The sequence below is a fragment of the Aotus nancymaae genome, unplaced genomic scaffold, assembly GCF_030222135.1.
Source record: "Aotus nancymaae isolate 86718 unplaced genomic scaffold, 86718_ANA_hifiasm-v0.15.2.pri h1tg000059l, whole genome shotgun sequence".
Taxonomy (NCBI): domain Eukaryota; kingdom Metazoa; phylum Chordata; class Mammalia; order Primates; family Aotidae; genus Aotus; species Aotus nancymaae.
In genome coordinates this window covers 866,942-876,606 of record NW_026988473.1, presented here as the reverse complement: position 1 = coordinate 876,606, position 9,665 = coordinate 866,942, and positions in this window count along the sequence as shown.

Here is a 9,665-nt window from a genome sequence, read left to right as displayed (position 1 = left end):
ACCTTGAAAAAAGATTTGACGAAATGCTAATGAGAATGGACAACTTAGAGAGGAATATAAGTGAATTGATGGAGCTGAAAAACACAACACGAGAACTTCGCGAAGCATGCACAAGTTTCAACAGCCGAATTGACCAAGCAGAAGAAAGGATATCAGAGGTCGAAGATCAACTCAATGAAATAAAACGAGAAGGCAAGATTAGAGAAAACAGGGTAAAAAGGAATGAACAAAGTCAACAAGAAATATGGGACTATGTGAAAAGACCTAATCTACGTTTGATAGGTGTACCTGAATGTGACGAAGAGAATGAATCCAAGCTGGAAAATACTCTTCAGGATATTATCCAGGAAAACTTCCCCAACCTAGCAAGGCAGGCCAATATTCAAGTCCAGGAAATACAGAGAACACCACAAAGATATTCCTCAAGAAGAGCAACCCCAAGGTACATAATTGTCAGATTCACCAGGGTTGAAATGAAAGAGAAAATGCTAAGGGCAGCCAGAGAGAAAGGTCGGGTTACCCACAAAGGGAAGCCCATCAGACTCACAGCAGATCTCTCAGCAGAAACCCTACAAGCCAGAAGAGAGTGGGGGCCAATATTCAACATCCTTAAAGAAAAGAACTTTCAACCCAGAATTTCATATCCAGCCAAACTAAGCTTCATAAGTGAAGGAAAAATAAAATCCTTTGTGAAAAAGCAAGTACTCAGAGATTTCATCACCACCAGACCACGTTACAAGAGCTCCTGAAAGAGGCACTACACATAGAAAAGAACAACCAGTACCAGCCACTCCAAAAACATACCAAATGGCAAACAGCATCAACACAATGAAGAATCTGCATCAACTAACGGGCAAAACAGCCGGCTAGCATCAAAATGGCAGTATCAAATTCACACATAACAATATTAACCCTAAACGTAAATGGACTAAATGCCCCAATCAAAAGACACAGACTGGCAAATTGGATAAAAAGCCAAAACCCATCGGTGTGCTGTATCCAGGAAACCCATCTCACATGCAAGGATACACAAAGGCTCAAAATAAAGGGATGGAGGAAGATTTACCAAGCAAATGGAGAGCAAAAAAAAAGCAGGAGTTGCAATTCTCATCTCTGATAAAATAGACTTTAAAGCAACAAAGATCAAAAGAGACAAAGAAGGACATTACATAACGGTAAAAGGATCAATGCAACAAGAAGAGCTAACAATCCTAAATATATATGCACCTAATACAGGAGCACCCAGATACATAAGGCAAGTTCTTAATGACTTACAAAGAGACTTAGACTCCCACACAATAATAGTGGGAGACTTCAACACACCATTGTCAATATTAGACAGGTCAACGAGACAGAAAATTAACAAGGATATCCAGGACTTGAACTCAGACCTGGACCAAGCAAACCTAATAGACATTTACAGAACTCTCCACCCCAAATCCACAGAATATACATTCTTCTCAGCACCACATCATACCTACTCTAAAATTGATCACATAATTGGAAGTAAATCACTCCTCAGCAAATGCAAAAGAACGGAAACCGTAACAAACAGTCTCTCAGACCACCGTGCAATCAAATTAGAACTCAGAATTCAGAAACCAACCCAGAACCACACAGCTTCATGGAAACTGAACAACTTTCTCTTGAATGTTGACTAGATAAACAATGAAAGGAAGGCAGAAATAAAGATGTTCTTTGAAACCAATCAGAACGAAGACACCACATACCAGAATCTCTGGGACACATTTAAAGCAGTCTCTAGAGGAAAATATATAGCAATAAGTGCCCACATGAGAAGCAAGGAGAGATCTAAAATTGACACCCTATCATCAAAATTGAAAGAGCTAGAGGAGGAAGATCAAAAAAACTCAAAACCTAGCAGAAGACAAGAAATAACTAAGATCAGAGCAGAACTGAAGGAGATAGAGACACAAAAAACCCTTCAAAAAATCAATAAATCCAGGAGCTGGTTTTTTGGAAAGATCAACAAAATAGACAGACCACTAGCCAGATTAATAAAAAAGAAAAGAGAGAAGAATCAAATAGATGCAATAAAAAACGATAAAGGGGATATCACCACAGATTCCACAGAAACACAAACTACCATCAGATATTACTACAAACAACTCTATGCACATAAACCAGTAAACCTGGAAGAAATGGATAAATTCCTGGACACTTGCCTCCTCCCAAGCCTAAACCAGGAAGAAGTCGAAACCCCGAATAGATCAATAACAAGGTCTGAAGTCAAGGCAGCAATCAAGAGCTTACCACCCAAAAAAAGCCCAGGTCCAGATGGGTTCACAGCCGAATTCTACCAGATATACAAAGAGGAGCTGGTATCATTCCTTCTGAAACTATTCCAAATAATCCAAAAAGAGGGAATCCTTCTCAAATCATTTTATGAGACCAACATCATCCTGATACAAAACCCGGCAGAGACTCAGCAAGAAAAGAAAACTCCAGGCCAATATCCATGATGAACATAGATGCAAAAATCTTCAATAAAATACTGGCAAGCCGATTGCAACAGCATATCAAAAAGCTTATCCACCATGATCAAGTAGGATTCATCCCGGGGAGGCAAGGCTGGTTCAACATACGCAAGTCTATAAATGTAATTCACCACATAAACAGAACCAAAGACAAAAACCACATGATTATCTCAATTGATGCAGAGAAGGCCTTCAACAAAATTCAACATCCCTTTCTGCTAAAAACCCTCAATAAACTAGGTATTGATGGAACGTATCTCAAAATAATAAAAGCTATTTACGACAAACCAACAGCCAATATCATACTGAATGGGCAAAAACTGGAAGCATTCCCTTTGAAATCTGGCACTAGACAAGGATGCCCTCTCTCACCACTCCTATTCAATATAGTACTGGAAGTTCTAGCCAGAGCAATCAGGCAAGAAAAAGAAATAAAGGGTATTCAAATAGGAAAGGAGGAAGTCAAATTGTCTCTATTTGCAGACGACATGATTGTATATCTATAAGACCCCATTGTCTCAGCCCAAAATCTCCTGAAACTGATAAGCAACTTCGGTAAAGTCTCAGGATACAAAATCAATGTGCAAAAATCACAAGCATTCCTATACACCACTAACAGACTTAAAGAGAGCCAAATCAAGAACGAACTGCCATTCACAATTGCTACAAAGAGAATAAAATACCTAGGAATACAACTAACAAGGAACGTAAAGGACCTCTTCAAGGAGAACTACAAACCACTGCTCAACGAAATAAGAGAGGACACAAACAGATGGAGAAACATTCCATGTTCATGGTTAGGAAGAATCAATATCGTGAAAATGGCCATACTGCCCAAAGTAATTTACAGATTCAACGCTATCCCCATCAAGCTACCAATGACCTTCTTCACAGAACTGGAAAAAACCACCTTAAACTTCATATGGAACCGAAAGAGAGCCCGCATAGCCAAGTCAATTCTAAGCAAAAAGAACAAAGTGGGAGGCATCACAATACCGGACATCAAACTATACTACAAGGCTACAGTAATCAAAACAGCATGGTACTGGTACCAAAACAGAGATATAGACCAATGGAACAGAACAGAGGCCTCGGAGGCAACACAACATATCTACAACCATCCGATCTTTGACAAACCTGACAAAAACAAGCAATGGGGAAAGGATTCCCTGTTCAATAAGTGGTGTTGGGAAAACTGGCTAGCCATATGCAGAAAGCAGAAACTGGACCCCTTCCTGACACCTTACACTAAAATTAACTCCAGATGGATTAAAGACTTAAACATAAGACCGAACACCATAAAAACCCTAGAAGAAAACCTAGGCAAAACCATTCAGGACATAGGCGTAGGCAAGGACTTCATGACCAAAACACCAAAAGCATTGGCAACAAAAGCCAAAATAGACAAATGGGACCTAATCAAACTCCACAGCTTCTGCACGGCAAAAGAAACAGTCATTAGAGTGAATCGGTAACCAACAGAATGGGAAAAAATTTTTGCAGCTTACCCATCTGACAAAGGGCTGATATCCAGAATTTACAACGAACTAAAACAGATTTACAAGAAAAAAACAAACAAGCCCATTCAAAAGTGGGTGAAGGATATGAACAGATACTTTACGAAAGAAGACATACATGAGGCCAACAAACATATGAAAAAATGCTCATCATCACTGGTCATTAGAGAAATGCAAATCAAAACTACATTGAGATACCATCTCACGCCAGTTAGAATGGCAATCATTAAAAAATCTGGAGAAAACAGATGCTGGAGAGGATGTGGAGAAATAGGAACACTTTTACACTGTTGGTGGGAGTGTAAATTAGTTCAACCATTGTGGAAGACAGTGTGGCGATTCCTCAAGGACCTAGAAATAGAAATTCCATTTGACCCAGCAATCCCATTACTAGGTATATATCCAAAGGATTATAAATCGTTCTACTATAAGGACACATGCACACGAATGTTCATTGCAGCACTGTTTACAATAGCAAAGACCTGGAACCAACCCAAATGCCCATCGATGATAGACTAGACAGGGAAAATGTGGCACATATACACCATGGAATATTATGCAGCCATCAAAAACAATGAGTTCGTGTCCTTTGTAGGGACATGGATGAACCTGGAAACCATCATTCTCAGCAAACTGACACAGGAACACAAAATCAAACACCACATGTTCTCACTCATAGGCAGGTGTTGATCAATGAGAAAGGGACAGCGGGGGGTGGGTAGTTGGGGAGAGATAGCATGGGGAAAAACGCCACATATAGGTGAAGGGGAGGAAGGCAGCAAATCACACTGCCACGTATGCACCTATGCAACAATCTTGCATGTTCTTCACATGTACCCCAAAACCTAAAATGCAAAAAAAAAAAAAAAAAAAAGAGACAGAGTCTCGCTCTATTGCCAGGCTGGAGTGCAGTGGCACGATCCTGGCTCACTGCAACTTCTGTTTTCTGGTTTCAAGCAATTCTCCTGCCTGTCTCCCAAGTAGCTGGGACTAAAGGCATGCACCACTACACCTGGCTAATTTTTTGTATTTTTAGTACAGACGGGGTTTCACCATGTTGGCCAGGATGGTTTCGATCTCCTGACCTTGTGATTCACCCCCCTCAGCCTCCCGAAGTGCTAGGATTACAGATGTGAGCCACTGTGGCCAGCCAATTTTTGTATTTTTAGTAGAGACGGGGTTTCACCATGTTGGCCAGGCTGGTCTTAAACTCCTGACCTCAAGTGATCCACCCACCTCAGCCTCCCAAAGTGCTGGGATTACAGGTGTGAGCCACCTCACCTGGCCATATCTCTCTAGTTTTACTCCCGGGCTAGCACAGGGTCCTTGGTGGGGGTCCTTAAGCCAGGGCCCAGAAAACTCACAAACGGGGACTGCCAGGCTGCTGTGAGGACGGCGCTACCCAGAGGGGCCCCGACACTAGCCCTTTCTCTCCCTCCCGGCACCCACAAGTGCGTGGCGACAGACTCACTGAATGCCGGTGAGGGACGCAGCCCTGATGCCATCTGTCTTCGCCCCATTCCGGCCGTGCCAGCGACAGGACACTGCCATCCCAGCCTCAGCGCCCTCTTGCGGGACCTCACTGGGCCCCGCCCCCACTGTTTTTTTCTGCTGCTTCTGAGCTGCCCCTGCATCCGGCTCCACAGGGTGTAAACGCTTACTGAGAACCACATTCCACTGGGGCCTCTGGGGGTGTGTACACAATCATCAAGGGGATGTTTTAGTGGCAATAAAGACAATTCAGTGGGAGGTGCCGTTTTTGCAGAGAGCTGTGTGCATCGATTATTTCCTTTTTTCGAAATAAAAATATCTTACGCTTTTTTTTCATGTTTTAAGATGTATGCTCCTTGTTTTAAAAAAAAACCAAACAAACTCAAACCTGTGGCCACATCCTGGGATCTCTGCTCCCCAGAGCCGCGTCATCTATTAAATATTTGCTGACTTCGGAGTTCAGTGATTTCATTGTTATTTTAATTTGCATCCCTTTGTAGCCTAAGGAGGTGGAGCTTTATTTTAGGCATTCCTCATTGATATTTCCCCTTTCGGGAGCTTCTGGTTCAAGTCCTTTCCCATGTGGGGAATTTAAGGCTGAATTTATGGGATTTTAAAGACTCTGAGGGAAGCAGAATTTTGGCACCCAGGACCTTCACCCCCTGGTGTCCTGACCGTGATTGTGTTAAATGAGATGCAAAAAGGATTTTTAGATGCAATTAAAGTTACTAATGAGCTGATCTTAAGTTAGGCAGATCATCCTAGATTATCTGAAGAGCCTGATGTAATTGTTACCAGAAAGGGATTCCCCATCCAGACCCCAAGAAAGAGTTCTTGGGTCTTTCACAAGAAAGAATTCAGAGGGAGTCCACAGTGCAAAGCACAAACAAGTTTATTAAGAAAGTAAAGTAGGCCGGGCGCGGTGGCTCACGCCTGTAATCCCAGCACTTTGGGAGGCCTAGGTGGGTGGATCACTGGAGGTCAGGAATTTGAGACCAGCCTGGCCAACATGGTGAAAACCTATCTCTACCAAAAACACAAAAATTAGTCGGGCGCGGTGGCTCACGCCTGTAATCCCAGCACTTTGGGAGGCGGAGGCGGGTGGATCAAGAGGTTAAGAGATCGAGACCATCCTGGTCAACATGGTGAAATCCCATCTCTACTCAAAATACAAAAATTAGCTGGGCATGGTGGCGCGTGCCTGTAATCCCAGCTGCTCAGGAGGCTGAGGCAGGAGAATAGCCTGAACCCAGGAGGCAGAGGTTGCGGTGAGCCGAGATCGCGCCATTGCACTCCAGCCTGGGTAACAAGAGCGAAACTCCGTCTCAAAAAAAAAAAAAAAACAAAAAAACAAAAAAATTAGCCAGGCGTAGTGGCTCATGCCTGTAATTCCAGCTACTTGAGAGGCTGAGGCAGAAGAATCACTTGAACCCAGGAGGCAGAGGTTGCAGTGAGCCAAGATCACACCACTGCACTCCAGCCTGGAGGACAAGAGTGAATCTCCATCTCAGAAAAAAAGAAAAAGTAAGGGGCCGAGTGCGGTGGCTCACGCCTGTAATCCCAGCACTTTGGGAGGCTGAGGCAGGTGGATCATGAGGTCAAGAGATCCAGACCATCCTGGTCAACATGGTGAAACCCCGTCTCTACTAAAAACACAAAAAATTAGCCGGGCATGGTGGTGCATGCCTGTAATCCCAGCTACTCAGGAGGCTGAGGCAGGAGAATTGCCTGAACCCAGGAGGCGGAGGTTGCGGTGAGCTGAAATTGCGCCATTGCACTCCAGCCTGGGTAACGAGCGAAACTTCCTCTCAAAAAAAAAAAAAAAAAAAGTAAAGTGGTGAAAGAACAGGAGCACCCAGATACATAAAGCAAGTTCTTAATGACCTACAAAGAGACTTAGACTCCCACACAATAATAGTGGGAGACTTCAACACTTCACTGTCAATATTAGACAGATCAACGAGACAGAAAATTAACAAGGATATCCAGGACTTGCACTCAGATCTGGACCAACTGGACCTAAAAGACATCTACAGAATTCTCCACCCCGAATCCACAGAATATACATTCTTCTCAGCACCACGTCGCACTTACTCTAAAATTGACCACATAATTGGAAGTAAATAACTCCTGAGCAAATGCAAAAGAATGGAAATCATAGAGTAGGACCTCCCAGAAAGTAAGAGGAGGAACATGTCCACGCTAGGTATATACTCGCTATACACAGGATGAAGGAAGATCAAAGATCATGAAGCAGTGATAAAGAGTTAATTTTCTTAATGACTGTATTTTGCAAGAATCAATATTATTATCATTAAAGCAAAATTAGGAATGCTTCTCTTCTCAAGATATCAGGCTATCAGGGCACTCCCAAGTCTGGGTCTGTTTAGTAAACGTTACCAATCTGTTCCTTTAACCATGAACATCTGGAGGCTAGGAATGCCTGACTCTCCGGGAATTTGGTCCGGCAAGTCCCAGCCTCATTGTGCCTAGCCCTCACTCAAGATGGAGTCGCTCTGGTTCTAACGCCTCTGACATAATTACATGAGCCCTTAAAAATGAAGTAATCTTAGAAGAAAGGACTTATGATCAAAAACTTCAGCATAGATTTGGCATTGTTTTCTTGGATATGCCACCACAGGCACAGTCAACAAAAAGTGCCAAGTTAGACTTTATGAAAATTAAAAAAATTTGTGCATCAGGAGACAGTATCAGGCCAGGTGTGGTGGCTCACACCTATAATCCCGGCACTTTGAGAAGCTGAGGTGAGCAGATCACCTGAGGTCAGGAGTTTGAGACCAGCCTGGTTCAACCTGGTGAAACCCCCATCTTGACTAAAAATACAAAAATTAGTTGAGCATGGTGGTGTGTGCCTGTAATCCCAGCTACTTGGGAGGCTGAGGCAGGAGAATCGCTTGAACCTGGGAGGCAGAGGTTGCAGTGAGCTGAGATCCCACCACTGCACTCCAGCCTGGGTGACAGTGTGATACTCTGTCTCAAAAACACACAAACAAACAAAAAAGAGACAATATCAACAGAGGAAAAAGATAACATGCAGAATGGGAGAAACTATTTGCAATTGATAAAAATGATACTAGATTATTATCTAGACTATGGAGAAAACTCCTAAAACTCAACAACAAAAGACCAAACAGCCTGATTGAAAAATGGGCAAAGAACTGAAATTGATGTTTCCCCAGAGAAGATACACAAAAGGACAATTAACATGTGAATAGATGTTCAACTCATTGTCAGGGCAATGCACCTTCAAACTGCAATGAGATATACACTCCTCACGCCCATTAGGATGGCTACTATTACAAAAACCCTGCAACCTAAAAAGTAACGTGTTGGTGAAGACGTGGAGAAATTGGAAACGTTGTATGCTGTTGTTGGGAAGGTAAAAAGTGAATGGTGCTAATGGAAAATAGTATGGTGGTTCCCCAGAAAACTTAAAATAAATTACCACGTGATCCAGCAATTCCATTTCTGGGTCTATATTCTTTTTTTTTTTTTTTAAAGACAGGGTTCCACCATGTTGGTCAGGCTGGTCTTGAACTCCGGACTTCAGGTGATCTGCCCGCCTTGGCCTCCAAAGTACTTGGATTACAGGTGTGAGCCACTATGCCCAGCCTCTGGGTCTATATTCAAAAGAACTGAAAGCAAAGTCTTTTTTTTTTCTCTCTTTTTGGCACTCTTGTTGCCCAGGCTGGAGTCCAGTGGTGCGATCTAGGCTCATTGCAACCTCCGCCTCCCAGGTTCAAGCGATTGTCCTGCCTCAGCCTCCTGAGTAGCTGGGATTACAGGCACCTGTTACCATGCCCGTCTAATTTTCTTATTTTTAGTAGAGACTGGGTTTCTCCATGTTGGTCAGACTGGTCTTGAACTCCCGACCTCAGGTGATCCACCTGCCTCAGCCTCCCAAAGCGCTGGGATTACAGGCTTGAGCCACCACGCCCGGCCTATAGCTGTCTTATTAACGATTAAAAAGTGAGGCAGGTTTTCCCAACGCAGTTCCCAGCTTGACTTTTCCCTTTGGTTTAGTGATTTTGGGGTCCTGAGATTTATTTTCCTTTCACCAGTTATGATGGTAAATTTTGTGTTATATTGATTTTATTTTTTTATTTTTGAGACAGAGTCTCACTCTGTCACCCAGGCT